Genomic DNA, 18,765 nt, shown 5'->3' with positions numbered 1-18,765 from the left:
ATTCTGGCCCATCTACTCCTGATGAAGCGTGCCCATTCTGCAGATAAAGAAACTGAGGCTCAGGAGAGCCATCACTTGACCAACATCTCAAAGCCCTTAAACGGAAGATCTGGGATTTGGATCCGGGCCCATAACTGAGTTTCTGTAGCTATAAACAAATGGTTTATGTAGGTAAGTCCTGAGTATGGTTGCTGACGCAAAAATTAGATCCCAAGGATACCTGATGTGAAGCTGCCCAAAGACCTGGGCGGGACAGGGAGTGGGAGCAAGGCTTCTTACCAAGATGGGGGTGACTGGACGGCCCCTCAGCTTCAAGATGCACCTGTAACACAGGGAGGTCTTGATGAGGAGGCAAGAAAGGTCCAGGAGCCCAGGAATAGTCATATTTTCCCCAGAGCCAGGGCCCCTCAGATCCCCAGGTGTCAAAGGTCCTGGGGGGCACTGTGTCCTCAGGAGTGATCAGAGCCCAGTGCTGGACATCATGGGGGTCCTGGGCCTCTGCAGCCAGGTACCAAGGCCTCTCACCTTCAGGGACAGAGGCCAAGGTATTAGAGCTGAGAGACTGTCAAGAGGATATGATCGATCACTGCTTTCCCCATGGGGACACCAAGATGCCCCCCCATGGCATCCCCCCCATCACAGTCCAGGGAGGGCAGAGGGGGGCTGTCTTCATGGGATGGGCCTCCAAACCCACTTCACGAAGAGGACCCCAGTGTCCCTGCTGCCTCGTTTTGTAAATTTTAAGCACTGGCTATGCCTGCCAGCAACCCCAAAACAGGGAAAGCTGCTAAGACAAAAATCCCTCAAAGAATCTACTGGAGAGAATAAGGAGGTGGCGGCCACAGAGGTGAAAACAAACCTAAGGTATAAGAACTGTGACACACAGCACACTTGACTGCAAAGAGGTTCAGCTGTGACGATCCAAGAACTGTGAATAAGAAATAGGTATTAGATGACATCATTAAAGAATTTCATTAAAGTACTGTTAAGGGGGACACAACATGGGGTTAAGGAGAAAAACATCATTTTAGAGACGCAAGCATTAACTATTTTGGTTGAAAAATGAAATTTGCTTTTAAAAATTATAACCAAGAAAGCTCTCTGGGGCAGTTGTACTCTGTCCCATGGGGTTGCCATGAGTCGGAATCCACCTGACGGCACAACAACTACAATTTTATCAGGAACTTTAAACAAAAATTCTGATTGGATGGAACAGTATGCGTTCAAAACATCATCAAAGTTTAAGCAGAAACGTTCCTAAACGGTCACAGGACAATCACAGGATGAGTGAGTCATGGCCACAAAAACCCTCCAGTTTTTGGAAATAGAACATGTTCGTTTTTTGATTGTTTTCTGAATTGTCAAACAAAAATTAATGAGTAGTGAAACTAGACCCGTTTTAGTTTTAGTTAATTGGATCACATGAATACATTACGTGAAACAAAACAAGCCACTTTTAAAGGTTATAGCTCAAAGCCGAGCTATAGGCTACTTTTTTTTTTTTTTTTTGCTTTAACAAAGAGAAATTTATTCTCTCACAGTCAGTAGGCTACGAGTCCAAATTCAGGGCGTCAACTCCCAGGGGAAGGCTTTGTCTCTCTGTCCTGCAGGAAGGTCTTTGTCATCAGTCTTCCCTTGGTCTGGGAGCATCTCAGCCCAGGAACCTCAGGTCCAAAGGATGCGCTCTGCTCCCAGCACTGCTTTCTTGGTGGTATGAGGTCCCCAACTCTCTGCTTGCTTCCCTTTTTTTTTTATTATGCTTTAAGTGAAAGTTTACAAGTCAGTCTGTCACATATAAGCTTATATACACCTTACTCCATACTCCCACTTACTCTCCCCCTAATGAGTCAGCCCTTCCAGTCTCTCCTTTCGTGACAATTTTGTCAGTTTCTAACCCTCTCTACCCTCCCATCCCCTCTCCAGACAGGAGATGCCAACACAGTCTCAAGTGTCCACCTGATATAATTAGCTCACTCTTCGTCAGCATCTCTCTCCTACCCACTGTCCAGTCCCTTCCATGTCTGATGATTTGTCTTCGGGGATGGTTCCTGTCCTGGGCTGACAGAAGGTTTGGGGACCATGACCGCCGGGATTCCTCTAGTCTCAGCCAGACCATTAAGTATGGTCTTTTTGTGAGAATTTGGGGTCTGCATCCCACTGATCTCCTGCTCCCTCAGGGGTCCTCTGCTGTGCTCCCTGTCAGGGCAGTCATCGATTGTGGCCGGGCACCAACTAGTTCTTCTGGTCTCAGGGTGATGTAGGTCTCTGGGTCATGTGGCCCTTTCTGTCTCTTGGGCTCTTAGTTGTCGTGTGACCTTGGTGTTCTTCATTCTCCTTTGCTCCAGGTGGGTTGAGACCAACTGATGCATCTTAGATGGCCGCTTGTTAGCATTTAAGACCCCAGATGCCACAGGTCAAAGTGGGATGCAGAATGTTTTCATAACAGAGTTTATTATGCCAATTGACTTAGAAGTCCCCTTAAGCCAGTCTCCAAACCCCCGCCCTTGCTCCGCTGACCTTCCAAGTATTCAGTTTATCCCAGAAACTTCTTTGCTCTTGGTCCAGTCCAGTTGAGCTGACCTTCCGTGTATTGAGTATTGTCCTTCCCTTCACCTGAAGTAGTTCTTATCTACTAACTAATCAGTAAAAAACCCTCTCTCACCCTCCCTCCCTCCCCCGCTTGTAACCACAAAAGTATGTGTTCTTCTCAGTTTAAACTATTTCTCAAGAACTTACAATAGTGGTCTTATACAGTATTTGTCTTTTTGCATCTGACTAATTTCACTCAGCATAATGCCGTCCAGGTTCCTCCATGTTATGAAATGTTTGACAGATTCGTCACTGTTCTTTATCGGTGTGTAGTATTCCACTGTGTGAATATACCATAATTTATTTAACCATTCATCCGTCGATAGACACCTTGGTTCCTTCCAGCTTATTGTTATTGTAAACAGTTAGGCTACTTATTTTAAAAAGTGATCTTTAGTGTCGTGGGTAAGAGAACTCTGTTTTCATAAAACAAAACTTGTTATTTTACACTAGAGCCCTGGTGGTGCAGTGGTTGGGGGGTCAGGCTGCTAACCAAAAGGTCAGAGCAACTCTGCTCTGTCTTATAGTGTCACTGAGTCGGAATCGACTCTACCGCAGTCGGTTTGGTTTTTGGTTAAGGAGGCTCCTGGTGGCACAGTGGTTAAGACCTACGGCTGCTAACCAGAAATTGGGCGGTTCGAATTCACCAGCCACTCGTTGGAAACCCTATGGGTCAATTCTAGTCTGCCCTATACGGTCGCTATGAGGGGAAATGCACTCTACCGCAGCAGGCAGGCAGCTGGCGCAGTGGTTAAAAGCTACAGCTGCTAACCGAAAGGTCTAACCAAAGGGTCGGGGGATCGAGCCTAGCGGGAGGAAGATGCGGCAGCCTGCTTCCGTAAAGACTGCAGCCTTGGAAACGCCATAGGGCAGTTTTACTGGTCCTACCGGCTCGCTGTGGGTCTGGACGGCAGAGAACATCACTGAGACCCCGACCAGCTCTCCGAACACGGTAATTCGCCTGGAGACCCCACCTGTTCCTCGTTGACCTCGGTGCGCGGTCTGCCTGTCTGCACGCGGGCTCCAGGACCCCCCTCCCCGCGCCCGGCTCCCACAACAAACGGTAGCAGCCTGGGTCGAAAAAACAAAGGCGGCGGCTGGCTCGACGCTGAAAACCCAAAACCCAGCGGACAGCGTCACCCCAAAAAGACGGACAAGACGGTGGAGTCCGCGATCGGAGCCGCGGCAACAGGTGCTCCGGCTAAGACGCCAACGCGGGCCCGCCTCGCCCCGTCCGCTCCTGCGGGGACCCTCGGCCGCCCTCCCCGGCCCTCCCCCCTCGGCGCCCCCCGCTGTCCAGGAGCCGTGCCGGCCTACGGGGACCCCCCCGGTGACCCCCGCCTCGCCCCGTCCACTCCGGTGGTGACCCCCGGCCCTCCCTCCCCGGCCCTCCCCCCTCGGCGCCCCCCGCTGCCGGCCCACGGGGACCCCCCCCAGAGGACCCCCCCACCCCCGTCCGCTCCTGCGGGGACCCTCGGCCGCCCTCCCCGGCCCTCCCCCCTCGGCGCCCCCCGCTCCCCAGGAGCCGTGCCGGCCCACGGGGACCCCCCAGATGACCCCACCGCCCCGTCCGCTCATACGGGGACCCTCGGCGCCCCCCGCTCCCCAGGAGCCGTGCCGGCCCACGGGGACCCCCCCGGTGACCCCCGCCTCGCCCCGTCCGCCCCGGCCCCTCCGACGGCCCCGACCCGTCCACAGGGTGACCTGGCTAAGACCGGGCGCACCCAGATCCAGGAGACGAACAGGAGCCAGAAACGCTAACAAACTCACCGAACCCCCAATTTCTCCAAGGCGTGCACGTGTAGCCGCGCGCCCCACTTTACATCGCGTCGCTCGCAAGGCCCCCCCACCCCGTTTCGGGCAGCGGACGTTCTGTTCAGGCGCCGGCGCCGGGAGCCCCGAGTTGGTGCTTGGAGGAGGGAGTAACAGCTGTTCCACGAGCGCCTTCCTGAACAGGCGGGGAGACGCTGTCTCTGGAGGTGCGGAAAAAGGATCAGGGCAACTGGGGGACAGGCGCCCTGTCAGGAGCGTCGGGCAGTTCTGCGGACAGCCCCAAGGGCGGAGGGCGGCAGCAAGGACCCCGGCTGTGGGCGGGGCCAGGCTGGGAGGCGGGGCCAGGCGGGGAGGGCGGGGCCGACGCTGGCAGGCGTGACCACGCGAAGGCCCGCCGCGGGGCAAGGGGCGTGGCCACGAGGAGATTGATGGGCAGCCCGCGTGACACAGATTAGAGGCGGAGCCTGCGGCCTGGGGGCGGGGCCAGGGCCGTGACGCAGCGGCGGGGGGCCGGGACCCCCGGGGTCCGCGGGAGGAGGGGCGGGGTCCTGGGACTGAGGAGTCTCCTTCAGCTTGACAGGATTGTAAAAATTTCTTTCAATAAAAAATGAAACTTTTCTACCCCAAATCCACTCCCCAGAGGTTGCCACTGTCAACAACTTGGTGTGGAGCTTGTCCTTTATGGCTCTACCCATACACACATGGATAGATAAAAAAAAAAAAAACTGGATAGATAAGGCTTTTTTTTTTTTACCCCAAATATGCCCCATAAATAATCTTCCCACATCAGTACACAGAGAAGTACCTCATTCCTTAAACAATGGCAAAGTATTCCGTTATGCGAATAGGACACACCTTGTTTAGCTGGTCCCTTCCTCATTTGGGTTGCTTTCTTCCGTTCAGTGAGGTGACCCCTCCCGTGAACTTTGTGGTCTAAAAAGAAGAGTCCTACATTCCTGCCTTAATAGGAGACACTTCACTAGCTCTGCACAGGACAAAAACGGTCTTCACTGTGGCCCACCAGGCCCTCCAGGCTTTGGCCCCTGTAGTCTGACCTCATTTCCTTCTTCATTTCCTTGCTGAAGCTACACTAGGGCACTGTCCTCCCTGGTGTTCCTGAAACCTGTCAGATACCTCAGGGTCTTTGCATTCACTGTTCCCTCGGCCTGGAACTCTTTTCTCCGTATGTGCCCGTGGTGCTCTCCCTTTGGTCATCTGTGTTCAGGTGTCACCTTAACATAAAGCCACCACCGCCACTCTACATAGCAGTCACTCTCCTCCCTTCTGGTCCCCTCTCCCTTGTTGTTCCGACTCAGAGAGACCTTTTCAACAGAACAAAGCATTGCCCAGTTCTGCGCCATCCTCACAATCCTTGTTATGCTTGAGCCCATTGTTGGAGCCACTGTGTCAGTCCACCTCGTTGAGGGTCTTTCTCTTTTTCACTGACCCTCGACTTTACCAAGCCTGATGTCCTTCTCCAGAGACTGGCCCCTCCTGATGACAACACATTCAAAGTACATGAGATGAAGTCTCGGTGTCCTTGTTTCTAAGAAACATTCTGGCTGTACTTCTTTGAAGACTGATTTTTTTGTTCTTCTGGCAGACCATGGTATAGTCAATATTCTTCACCAACACCGTAATTTAAAGGCATCAACCCTTCTTTAGTCTTCCTTATTCATTGTCCAGCTTTCGCATGCATATGAGGTCACTGAAAACACCATGGCTTGGGTCAGGCTAACCTTAATCATTAAAGTGACATCTTTGCTTTTTAACACTTTAAAGTCACCTTTTGCAGCAGATTTACCCAATGCAATGCATCATTTCATCTCTGCTGCTTCCATAGGCGTTGATTATGGATCCAAGTAAAATGAAATCCTTGGCAACTTCAATCTTTTCTCTGTTTATCATGATGTTGCTCATTGGTCCAGTTGTGGGGATTTCTGTTTCTCCTTATGTTGAGGTGTAATCCATCCTGAAGGATGTAATCTTTGATCTTTATCAGTAAACGCTTCAAGTCCTCTTCACTTTCAGCAACAAGGTTGTGTCATCCGCGTAATGCAGGTTGTTAATGAGTCTTCCTCCAATCCTCATGCCGTGTTCCTCTTCATACCCTCCCTTACCCTCCTTTATTTTTTTTTTTTTCAAGTCAAGAAAATTGAAATTGAGATCTAAAGAAGGGGTATTGAGGTAGACACCCTGAGCATTGAGGATACACTCCTGGGTCAGTGAGGGGAGGCTCTTGGGCAGTGGGAAGTCGGGTCTGCACAGGTTCCCCGGAGTGAAAAAGATAGCCACCGTGTAGGGGGTAAGATCCTAGGTTTGTGAGTTCGTGAGGATGGGTCTCATAGAGATGAGAATGAGCACAGGACAGTGATGATGGTCCTGGAGCAGTAAGGGTCATCCCAGGGGCAGAAGGAACCATCGTGGGGACAGGGAGGGCCATCCCAGGGCAGGGAGTACCATTCCAGGCCGGGCAGGAACATTTCAGAGCAGGGGGGACCATCCTGGGGACAGGGTGGACCATCGTGGGGTTAGCGAAGGCCAACCTGGAGGCGAGGTGGACAATCCTGGGGCAGTGAGGGCCTTCCTGGAGGCAGTGAGGGCCGTTGGGGGCAGGGTATACCATGGGAGGTGAGAATGGGGCAGGGAGAACCACCCAGGAGGGAGCAGGGGCAGGGAGGACTATCCCAGGGGCAGGGAGAACCATCGTGGGTGCAGGGAGGTCTTTCCTAGGGGCAGGGAGGATCACCCTGGGAAAAGGAGAGACCATCCCCTGACAGGAAAAGAGGTCCCTGTGGTCCATGCCCTCCATGAGATGTCAGATGGGGCCACTAGGAAGTACTTAGAGGACACTGACGTCTCCAAATTGGAAAAGTGAGCAGGTTGAGGAAAGAGCCTGGGAGATGTTCAGCCCCTAAAACAAGATGCCAATGGAGATGTAAGGACAACCACCCATTTTTTAAATTGCATTAAATTATGTCCATTTTCATGAGATACTGGGTATCTCAGAATATCGTTTCAAGGCTAGACAAATAGGCCTCAAACTTATTACGTTTACTGCAACAACACCTAAACCGTACTGCAGAGCTGGCCTTTAAACTACAGGAGGTTATTGTCGTCAAAGTATCCCTGTCAGTAGAATTGTTCAGAGACAAGCTGGACAGGAATTCCACTACCACCGCTGCTACAGTAAATCGGAAGCTTCATGCAGAGCTTGACTCCTCTGGGTGCTTATTTCCAACAGAAAATCAGTGGTGAGTACATCCGTTTGGTGGAGCTGAGGTTACATGACTGCGAGCTAGTTGTAAGGCAAGCTGGACGCAACGAGGTCTTTCTGCTACTTTGAAGAAGCAGGCCTCTTAACCCAAAAAAAAAAACCCAAGGACGTCCCTAAATGGAGAAAGGCTAGTCAGCGTTTGAAGGGCAGCTATGAACAGGAGACATGTCCAGCTCATTTCCATCTAGTGAGTATTTACTACTGGACAGCTACTTTCGCAAGCTGTCCCACCCAACAGTCCACCACAACTCCACCATCAGCATGGATTGAACGGGTTTAAATCTGTGCTGTGCATTGTGATAGCTACTAGACACATGTGGCTATTTAAATTAAAGCTAAATTAAGTAAAATGAAAAATTCATTGCCTTAGTTTCTAGGCACATTTGAAGTGTCCACTGTTCTGGTGGTGTTGTTAGGTGCCATCAAGTCATAGCGCCCCTACGCACAATGGAACGAAACACTGCCCAGTCCTGAACCGTTCTCACAATTGTTGCCATGCTGGAGCCCATTGTTGCAACCACCGTCTCAACCATCTTGTTGAAGGTCTTCCTCTTTTTTACTGACCCTTCACTTTACCAAGCACGATGTCCTCCAGGGACTTTACCTGATAACATGTCTAAAGTATGTGAGACGTAGTCTTGCCATCCTTGCATCTAAGGAGTAGTCTGGTTGTACTTCTACCAAGACAGATTCGTTCATTCTTTTGGCAGTCCATGGTATCTTTAATATTATTCGCCAACACCACAATTCGAAGACGTCAATTCTTCTTTGGTCTTCCTTATGCATTGTCCAGCTTTCACATGTACATAACGTGACTGAAAACACCATGACTGGGGTCAGGCGCACCTTAGTCTTCAAGGTGACGTCTTTGCTTTTCAACGCTTTTAAGAGGTCTTTTGCAGCCCATTTGCCCAATGCAATGCATCTTTTGATTTCTTGACTGCTGCTTCCATGGTGTTGATTGTGGCTCCAAGTAAAATCAAATCCTTGACAACCTCAATCTTTTCTTCGTTTATCGTGATGTTGCTTATTGGTCCAGTTGTGAGGATTTTTGTTTTCTTTATGTTGAGGTGTAATCCATACTGAAGGCTGTAATCTTTGATCTTCATCTGTAAGTGCTTCAAGTGCTCTTTACTTTCAACAAGAAAGGTTGTGTCCACTTCACTAAAGAAGATATTCAGGCAGCTAACAGACACATGAGAAAATGTTCTCGATCATTAGCCATTAGAGAAATGCAAATTAAAACTACGATGAGATTCCATCTCACTCCAACAAGGCTGGCATTAATCCAAAAAACACCAAATAATAAATGTTGGAGAGGCTGCGGAGAGATTGGAACTCTCATACACTGCTGGTGGGAATGTAAAATGGTACAACCACTTTGGAAATCTATCTGGCGTTATCTTAAACAGTTAGAAATAGAACTACCATACAACCCAGAAATCCCACTCCTCGGAATATACCCTAGAGAAACAAGAGCCTTCACACAAACAGATATATGCACACCCATGTTTATCGCAGCACTGTTTACAATAGCAAAAAGCTGGAAGCAACCAAGGTGTCCATCAACGGATGAATGGGTAAATAAACTGTGGTATATTCACACAATGGAATACTACGCATCGATAAAGAACAGTGACGAATCTGTGAAACATTTCATAACATGGAGGAACCTGGAAGGCATTATGCTGAGCGAAATTAGTCAGAGGCAAAAGGACAAATATTGTATAAGACCACTATTATAAGATCTTGAGAAATAGTATAAACTGAGAAAAACACATACTTTTGTGGTTACGAGGGGGGGAGGGAGGGAGGGAGGGAGAGGGTTTTTTACTGATTAATTAGTAGATAAGAACTGCTTTAGGTGAAGGGAAGGACAACACTCAATACATGGAAGGTCAGCCCAATTGGACTGGACCGAAAGCAAAGAAGTTTCCGGGATAAAATGAATGCTTCAAAGGTCCGCGGAGCAAGGGCGGGGGTTTGGGAACCATGCTCTAAGGGGACTTCTAAGTCAATTGGCAAAATAATTCTGTTATGAAAACATTCTGCATCCCACTTTGAAATGTGGCGTCTGGGGTCTTAAATGCTAACAAACGGCCATCTAAGATGCATCAATTGGTCTCAACCCACCTGGGGCAAAGGAGAATGAAGAACACCAAGGTCACACGACAACTAAGAGCCCAAGAGACAGAAAGGGCCTCATGAACCAGAGACCTACATTATCCTGAGACCAGAAGAACTAGTTGGTGCCCGGCCACAATCGATGACTGCCCTGACAGGGAGCACAGCAGAGGACCCCTGAGAGAGCAGGAGATCAGTGGGATGCAGACCCCAAATTCTCATAAAAAGACCATACTTAATGGTCTGACTGAGACTAGAGGAATCCCGGCGGGCATGGTCCCCAAACCTTCTGTTGGCACAGGACAGAAACCATTCCTGAAGACAACTCATCAGACATGAAAGGGACTGGACAGTGGGTAGGAGAGAGATGCTGAAGAAGAGTGAGCTGATTATATCAGGCGGACACTTGAGACTGTGTTGGCATCTCCTGTCTGAAGGGGGGATGGGAGGATAGAGAGAGTTGGAAGCTGGCAAAATTGTCACGAAAGGAGAGACTGGAAGGGCTGACTCATTAGGGGGAGAGCAAGTGGGAGTAAGGAGTAAGATGTATATAAACTTATATGTGACAGACTGACTTGATTTGTAAACGTTCACTTGAAGCTCAATAAAAGTTAATTAAAATAAATAAATAAATAAAAGCATGAATATCTAGTACCATAGGAGTTGGAGACACAAAATCCACCTGAAGTGAGCTTGAAAGATTACAAACTGTTATGAATTTGCTATCAAAAAGAATATGTTTGGCTGAGTTTGACTGTGTAACTGGTAGTTCTTGAAATTAACTTCCATGAAGAATAAAATGTTTTTGGCTAATTGAGGATTATTTCACCCTGGGTCTGTGTGGCATGATGAATAATGGCCCCCAATGATGTCCTTGTCCTAATCTCTGGAGTTTGTGAATATGTTAGCCTAAGTAGTCAAAGGCACTTTGTAAATGTGATTAAATTAAGGGTTTTGAGACGGCAAGATTATTGTGGATTTATCCAGGTAGGCCCAATATAATCACAAGGGTCCTTATATAAGAGGGAAGCTAAGGATCAGAGTTACAATGATGCAGTGTGAGAATTTTCTGGCTTCGAAAATGAAATGGCGTCAGTGACCCAAGGAATGTGGGCAATCTTTAGAGACAGGAAAAGTCAAGGAAACAGGTTCTCCCCTAAAGCCTCCAGAAGGAATGCAGCGCTGCTAACATTTTGTTTTTTGCCTTATAAGGCCCAATTTTGGACTTCTGACCTCCAGAACTGTAAAATAATAAATCTGTGTTGTTTTAAGTTAAAAAAAAAAAAAGAAAGGTGTCATCTGCATAATGCAGGTTGTTAATGAGTCTTCCTGCAATCTGTTGCCCCTTTCTTCTTCATATAGTCCAGCTTCTTGGATTATTTGTTCGGCATACAGATTGAATAGGTATGGTGAAAGGACACAACCCTGACGCACACCTTTCCTGACTTTAAACCATACAGTATCCCCTTGTTCTGTTCGAACAACTACCTCTTGATCTGAGTACAGATTCCTGATGAGCACAATTAAGTGTTCTGGAATTCCCGTTCTTCCCAATGTTACCCATAATTTTTATGATCCACACAGTTGAATGCCTTTGCATAGTCAATACAACACAGGTAAACATCTTTCCGGTATTCTCTGCTTTCAGCCAGGATCAATCTGACATCAGCAATGATATCCATGTCCTCTTATAAATTCAGCTGGAATTTCTGGCAGTTCCCTGTCAATAAACTGCTGCAGTCACTTTCGAATGATCTTCAGCAAAATTTTGCTTGTGTGTGTGATATTTATGATATCATTCGATAATTTCCACATTCGGTTGGATCACCTTTCTTGGGAATAGGTATAAATATGGATGTCTTCCAGTTGGTTGGCCAGGTAGCTATCTTCCAATTTTTTTGGCATAGAAGAGTGAGCACTTCCAGCGCTGCATCTGTTTGTTGAAACATCTCAGTTGGTATTCCGTCAGTTCCCACAGCCTTGTTTTTCGCCAGTGCCTTCAACGCAGCTTCAACTTCTTCCTTCTGTACCACTGGTTCCTGATCATACGTTACCTCCTGAAATGGTCGAACGTCGACCAATTCTTTTTGGTATAGTAACTCCGTGTATTCTTTCCATCTTCTTTTGATGCTTCTTACATCGTTTAATATTTTCCCCATAGAATCCTTCACTATTGCAATTTGAGGCTTGAATTTTTCCTTCAGTTCTTTCAGCTTGAGAAATGCTGAGTGTGTTCTTCCTTTTTGGTTTTCTATCTCCAGGTCTTCGCACATGTCGTTATAATACCTTGTCTTCTGAAGCTGCCCGTTGAAATTTTCTGTTCAGCTCTTTTACTTCATCATTTTTTCCTTTTGCTTTAGCTACTCGACGTTCAAGAGCAAGTTTCAGAGTCTCTTCTGACATCCGTTTAGGTCTTTTCTTTCTCTCCTGTCTTTTTAATGACATCTTGCTTTCTTCATGCATGATTTCCTTGACGTCACTTACAACTCATCTGATGGAAACTCTGTCATGTCAGAGTGAGCATATGGCTCTTAAGTTATAATTCCAAATTCCCTTCTCTTTTGTCCACATCACATTCCCAATGAGATTTCATGAGCAAGTGAGGGATGCCGGGAAATAAATGGGGTCTGTCACTGTGCTATGAAAGTTCAATGAGAGGAATAGTCAGGTAATGATCCTCAAAGGACAATACTTGGCTGAGTCTCTGCGGTCAGGAAGACACTCCTACAATGAAGGGTGCTTGCTGGATATTCTCCATCCCACTCTCTTGCCCCACCCCACCCCACTCCCCAGATCCACCCTTTAGTCTGCTTTGGACGGCAGAAAGATCACCTACACCCTCCGTATCAGGGTTCTCAAAATACGGCCCCAGGTCAGCAGCATCAGCATCTCTTCCAAACCTGTTAGAAATAAACTCTCTCGTCCCTCCTTAGACTGCTGAATTAGAGACTCTAGGAGTCAGGTCAGGCAACCTGTGCTTGAACAAACCCTCAGTGATTCTGATGCATGCTAAAGTCTGAGAACCACTGGACCACAGCAGGAAGTTCCTTTGGCTTCCGGCTTTCCATTAGATTAGTCGATGTGAGGGAACAACAGGAAATCAAAGGGTGAGAGGAGAGACCCTTAAGGCATTTGCTCTGTGGACTGCCTCCCTGCCAACCTGTTTCTGGGCAGTGGCCACAGCCCTTCCCTTGTGGGCCTCTCCCACAGCTCTGCAGCTCTGAAAACTTCTGCCTCGCTTCCCCCTCAATACCTAGGAATGGTAAGAGCTTCTTGCCGCGCGATTCACCGACCCTCATAAATTTCCTTTAACCCTGCTCTTGTGTGTGTTTGAACATAGTCCTTTCATTAAATGCCCTTCATTCCCTATTTTTGAGTATCATGTGTTTCCTCATGCGACTCTGATTGATACGGAAAGATACCTAAACTAGAGGAAATAGCAAAGAAAGGCACAAAGCAATAAAAAAGCAAGGAAATTTGGGAAACACCAAGTAGATTCGTGTGGAAGAATAAGGTTTGGTTAGTACAAAATTAGCAGGATGGAGAAGCTAGTAGAAACTTGTTCATAAAAGTGGATTTGTTTTCTTTCTTTCTGAGCTATCAGTTTGGACTGAGCAATTTTAAACAGAGGTTGTTCCAACGCCACAAGTGGATGCTAGAAGGCTCACTGTGGTGGTTGTGTGACTGCGTGGAGGAATCGAAACAGACAACAAGCAAACATCGTGGGACTAGACTGCAATGGTCTAGGAGAAAGGGGAGAAGAACCAGAACTAAAGTAGGAGCAACACAAATGGAAAATGGCAGTGTTTGTGAAATAGTGTCATATCAGAAGGTATAACAGAATTACTCTGATGATAAGGATGTTATCTTAAGTATCCCTGCATCATCGGACCTTGGCCAAGTGTCTGTCTAACAGCAGGCACTCAATAAATATTAACTGGTCAAATCCATATAGCCATGTTTTGGGGCAAGCTAGGGGGTTTTTGTAGGAGAATTGGACCTTACTGGATGTTCCCATAAAACTCTACTTTGGCTATGAGTAGTGTGACCATATAATTCATCGCCTCCTCTCAGACACTTTTGAGAGCAGAGCAGAAATGGACACTATTAATAATTACACTGGGGGAGGTAGGGATAAAACACAGCTGTCCCAGCCAAACCAGGACTTGGGGTCACCCTAGTACAGGAGGTTCTTCATATTTATGAAGACCAGTTGGGCTTCCCAGAACCCCTAAGCCATTGAGCAGCATGACACAGGAGCCACTGTCTGGTCATGTTTACACTTGAATGATTGTCCAGTTGATGGTTGTCTTCAACTCCATGCAGTCATGGTCTGCAGGTTTCTTGCCATGATGTTCTAGTGTATCACTGACATTGATCTCACTGACAGTTTTACTTTTAATGTGCTACTAGGAATCTATTTTATCTGAAGATTTAATTACATACACACTGATTATCACATTAATGCATGTTGAGCAGTCCTAAGTTGTATGGTCTATAACAATAAAAAGGAGCTAAAAAAAAGTGCCAGTAGACAGCAATATTATAATTAATGAAGAGAAGCTGCCTAACGATGTCAGATGATGAAAATTAACAAATTAGTCTTGCTTCCATTCAGATTTGATATTGTTTCAACTTGAGTAGGAATTGATTTGGGGGATGAAAAATGAATAAATACTTAGCCACTGATATGAAATGTAACTACATTTTCAACTTAAGAGACTGTCTTAGGCAGAGTTTTCCATTTCTTCTTTTGACATAATACAAAATATTTAAAACTACAGTAGAGAAAATGGCATAATTAATATCCATTTACACATAACCTAGACACAACAATAGTTGGTATTATACCATATTTGCTTATTTTTGTTTTCTGAAACATTTTACTTCTAAATACTTCAGCATGCATTTCTAAAATACAAACACAATATTCTACAAAATCACGTACCAGTATTGCACCCCCAAAAACAACAAAAACCCCCGTGTATCATCAAATTCCCAGGACGAGCCTTCCAAAAATCAATTTATCTCAGAAGGCCAGGGAAGCCTGTCCACTGAAAACATAACCAGGAGAAATGGTACCTGTGAGTCCACCAGTCCATAGTAGCTTCACTGTGAGACACAACAAAATAATGTCTCCCTTGCACGCTGAATAGGCAAAGCTAAATATTAATCCATAACACAAAAAGGAGTGAGCGGTGTAAGCCTGAAGCTGTGCGTAGCCGGGCTTCCTGGGGCTCTGCCTGGGTGTACCCGGGGCCTCTGCCTGGCTGTACCCGAGGGCTCTGCCTGGGTGTACCCAAGTGTCCTAACTTTCCATCGTAACTGATTTGGGTGCTGGGAATCTGCAGGAATTGCTGAACCTGAGACACCACATCTCTGCTTTTCTCATTAGATGCAGAGCAGTGTATGAAGTGTTCAGATGATCAATATCCAAACAGAGAGATAGCTGCCTCCCAAAGCCTGTGACCTTCCTGGCTTTAAAGAACCTTTGGGGACAGCTCTGGCCAGCGCTGCTCTTTTCCTCACTGGCATCACAGCTGTGGTCCTTGGGGTCTTTGTGAAGCACCGAGACACTCCCATTGTGAAGGCCAATAACCACACTCTCAGCTACCTCCTCACCTCCCGCACCCTGTGTTTCCTCTGCTCTTTTCTCTTCATCCACCGCCCCTGCACAGCCACCTGCAACCTCTAGCAAACCACATTTGGAGTCCTGTTTACTGTGCCTGTTTCCAGTGTTTTGGCTAAAACCATCACTGGGGTCCTGGCTTTCAAGGCCACAGCACCAGACAGGAGGGTGAGGTGCTGGCTGGTGTCAGGGGCACCTAACTGTGTCATTCCCATCTGCTCCCTGATCCAGGTGACCCTCTGTGGAGTCTGGCTGGGAACCTCTCCCCCCTTCACTGACACAGACACACACTCCAAGCCTGGGTTTGTCCTCCTCATATGCAATGAGGGCTTGGTCACTACCTTCTACTGTGTCCTGAGATACCTGGGCCCCTTAGCCCTGGGGAGCTTCACTGTGGCTTTCCTGGCCAGGAACCTGCCCGACACCTTCAACGAAGCCAAGTTCCTGACGTTCAGTGTGCTGGTGTTCTGCAGCATCTGGGTCACCTTCCTCCCTGTCTACCACAGCACCAAGGGAAAGGTCATGGAGGCTGTGGAGATTTTTGCCATCTTGGCCTCCAGTACAGCGCTACTGGGCTGCATCTTGGCCCCCAAGTGCTACATTATCCTGCTAAAGCCTGATAGGAACACCCTGCAAGGGATGAGGAATAAAATAGGTTCTGGGAGCAAATAAAATATTAATAGACACTTAAAATGAATCATCGATTTTTCACAGAGAGAGTGGTTAAAAATTAAATTCAGTACTTATCCTCCAATTAAAAAGTAAACTCTAATTTTTTTTTTAATGTAAAAAGACAAAACTTAATGGCCTGACAGAGACTGGGGGAACCCCCGGAACTACAGCCCCCGGCCCGCACTGTTAACGCAGAACCGAAACCGTTCCCAAAGCCCACTCTTCACACAAAGATTAGACAGGACTACGAAACAAAAAATAATACACATGAGGAACCCGCTTCTTTGTTCAACCAGATAAAGGAGACCAAATGGGCAGCTCCTGTCCAAAAGCGGGACAAGAAAGCAGGAAAGGACAGGAACTGTTTGAATGGACACAGGAAAGCCAGGGTGGAAAGGGGGAGCATGCTGTCACATTGTGGGGATTGCAACTAATGTCACAAAACAATATATGTATAAATTTTTGTGTGAGAAAATAATTTTAGCTGTAAACTTTCAGCTAAAGCACATTTTTTTAATGCTGAAATAAAATAAACAGCAAATGTTTCAAAATTTAAAAATTAAAATATCTGGCTTTCAAAAATAAAGTAAGCTCTAAAGCTTAGGGGGCAGGCAACCCATGTGAATGGGGCAGGAACAACTCAGAAAAGGAGGGTGAGAGCGGTTGCACAACTCGAAGAATGTAACCGATACCACTAAATGACACACGTAGAAACTGTGGAATCCGTGTAGCTTTGCTGTGTCTACTCTCAACAATAACAACAAAATAAATATCATTGAAAAAAAAAAGTAAGCTCTGTATGGTCTGCAGTCATTTCCGGGACAGCACACCTCTGTTATCAGGTCCAAAGACTTGAACGTCATCATAGATATCTTCCCCCACACCATCAACCAATTGTTAAATCCAGCAAACCCTCCCTTGCAACCGGTGAAGTGACCTCGCTCCCACTTCCATTTCGTGAGCCACTCCTCTGGTCCTGCACCAGGTTCTCTTCTGTTCACCTTCCCTGTTTTCCTCAATTATAAAGTCTTCCCCAGACTGAGGTTTCTAACAAGTTTTCCTATATTTCCCAGTATTTCTGGGGGTTTGTTTACAGCCTCGGCTCTTCTGCTCTGGTACTCGTCTTTGCGGATGCTCAGGGAGAGAATATGTTCCCCAACAGAAGAGAACAGAGGAGGGTGTGTCACTGTTTCTAAAGCCACCACCCCCACTGTGCACGGGGCCCAGGTGACCCGAGGGGAGGCAGAAACTCAGCCCAGGACCTAGAGCACAGGACTGGAGGGACCGTCAGGTGAGAGGGGCCAGCTTTGGTGAGTGCCGCAGGGGCACAGGGCATGGAGGAACTGGCTGGGGCTTCCTGGAGCCCGGGACCCCGGGGGCCTGGGCCTGTGCCCGGCACCTGCAATGGGAGGTCAGAGGGTCCCAGTCAAGGGAGCAGAGGAGCTCTGAGGCCTCGAGGGGCAGGAGTGTATCCTGGAGCCCACCCGGGGGGAGGTGTCCAGAGGGTGGAGGTGACAGAGAGCAGGGATCGAAGACAGAGAGGGTCTCCACCTCTGCAGGGAGAAATTCAGCCCTGGGAAAGGGCTACAAGGAGCAGAGCAGGCTCTGATCAAAGTTTGTCGAACAAAAGAATGCTCCATTTTAATAAAAATCCACATGTCCACTACACTTTATTTCATTCTGATCGCCTGTCCCCGTTCCCTAACCCACCAAGGAAAGGGGGTCCTCATGGCCACTGCCCGAGGCACCCCCAGAAGTCCTGGTCCGCCGCGCAGAGGGAAGAGAGGGACCCTCTCTGCTCCTGTCGCCGGGTACCTGGAGCCTGTCCAGCGCCCTCGTCGCCCACCCAGGCCCAGCGAGGGGTCCTCCCCAGGGAGGGCAGCGGGACATAAGGGAAAGGATCCAGGAGCTTTCAGCTCGGCCAAGGGGTCGGTGCCTGCTCTCATGTCGTCTCCACGGGGAAACTGAGGCCCGGCGCGGGAACCTCGCTGGCCTCCTCGCAGGCCTCACAGCCCAGGCTCTGGAGGGCTCCAGGCTCTTTGTACGTGATAAATATGGAGTGTTGGTGGGAAGCTGAGGGGTGCCGGGCACCCTGCCCCGGGGAGGGGTCAAAAGTGAGAACTTGGCTCCATTCCCTTCGTCACTCTCATGGGGGCGGGGAGAGGCGCGCTTTAAACACAAAGGAAACGAGCTAAGATTAACCTTTGACCACCTTCCGAGGGTGACACACTAGGGTCCCCACCAGACGCCCCCCCTTGCCCGCCCCGCGGTCCCCGCGACGCCCCCTCAGTCTCCTCGGGCACAAGTCGCTAGTCGCTCGTGGCTCCCCGCCACGCCTTCGGGTCTTTCCGTCAACCTTCGGCTCGCCCCCAGCATGTCGGCTGTTTCCGTCGCTCCTCGGTCCTCCCCGCCGCAGCTCGGCTCTTTCCGTCGCTCCTCGGTCCCCTCCGCCGGAGCTCGGCTCTTTCCGTCGCCCCTCGGTTCCCCCCCCCGCAGCTCGGGTCTTTCCGTCGGCCCTCGGCCCCTTCCGTCGCCTCTCGGCCTCTCGGCTCCTTCCGCCCGCTCCCCGCCGGCCTTCGGAGCGCAGCTCCAGGTGTGGCGCTGAGAGCCTGGTTCCTGGGGGCCAGGTGTCCTGTCCACGTGGCAGCTGCCCGTGTGACCTGGGGACGCTGGTCTTTGTCTTAGTTCGTAGGAGCTATTT

At 48.6% G+C, this 18,765-nt stretch overlaps 1 long non-coding RNA gene and 1 other non-coding gene across 6 annotated transcripts in view; both read right to left on the bottom strand.

The window, feature by feature from the left end:
- Positions 1-18,765, bottom strand: part of LOC104847315 (uncharacterized) — a 63,120-nt gene that overhangs the window by 9,613 nt on the left and 34,742 nt on the right. For 3 of the 5 annotated variants that reach the window (XR_010319877.1, XR_010319878.1, XR_010319876.1), the window contains 2 exons: positions 860-928; positions 280-322 (listed from right to left, as the gene is read on the bottom strand). This is a non-coding gene — a long non-coding RNA (uncharacterized LOC104847315). Of the gene's footprint in view, positions 1-279; positions 323-859; positions 929-1,539; positions 2,651-4,359; positions 4,641-18,765 lie in introns of those variants that run through there. The other 2 variants (XR_010319875.1, XR_010319879.1) reach the window with 2 other exon arrangements.
- LOC135229104 (small nucleolar RNA SNORD88) lies at positions 401-491 on the bottom strand. The gene has a single exon (XR_010319888.1). It is a non-coding gene; the product is annotated as a small nucleolar RNA SNORD88 (small nucleolar RNA).

Source organism: Loxodonta africana, chromosome Y, assembly GCF_030014295.1.
Source record: "Loxodonta africana isolate mLoxAfr1 chromosome Y, mLoxAfr1.hap2, whole genome shotgun sequence".
In the NCBI taxonomy this organism is placed as follows: domain Eukaryota; kingdom Metazoa; phylum Chordata; class Mammalia; order Proboscidea; family Elephantidae; genus Loxodonta; species Loxodonta africana.
This window is presented reverse-complemented; position numbering and strand designations above follow the sequence as displayed.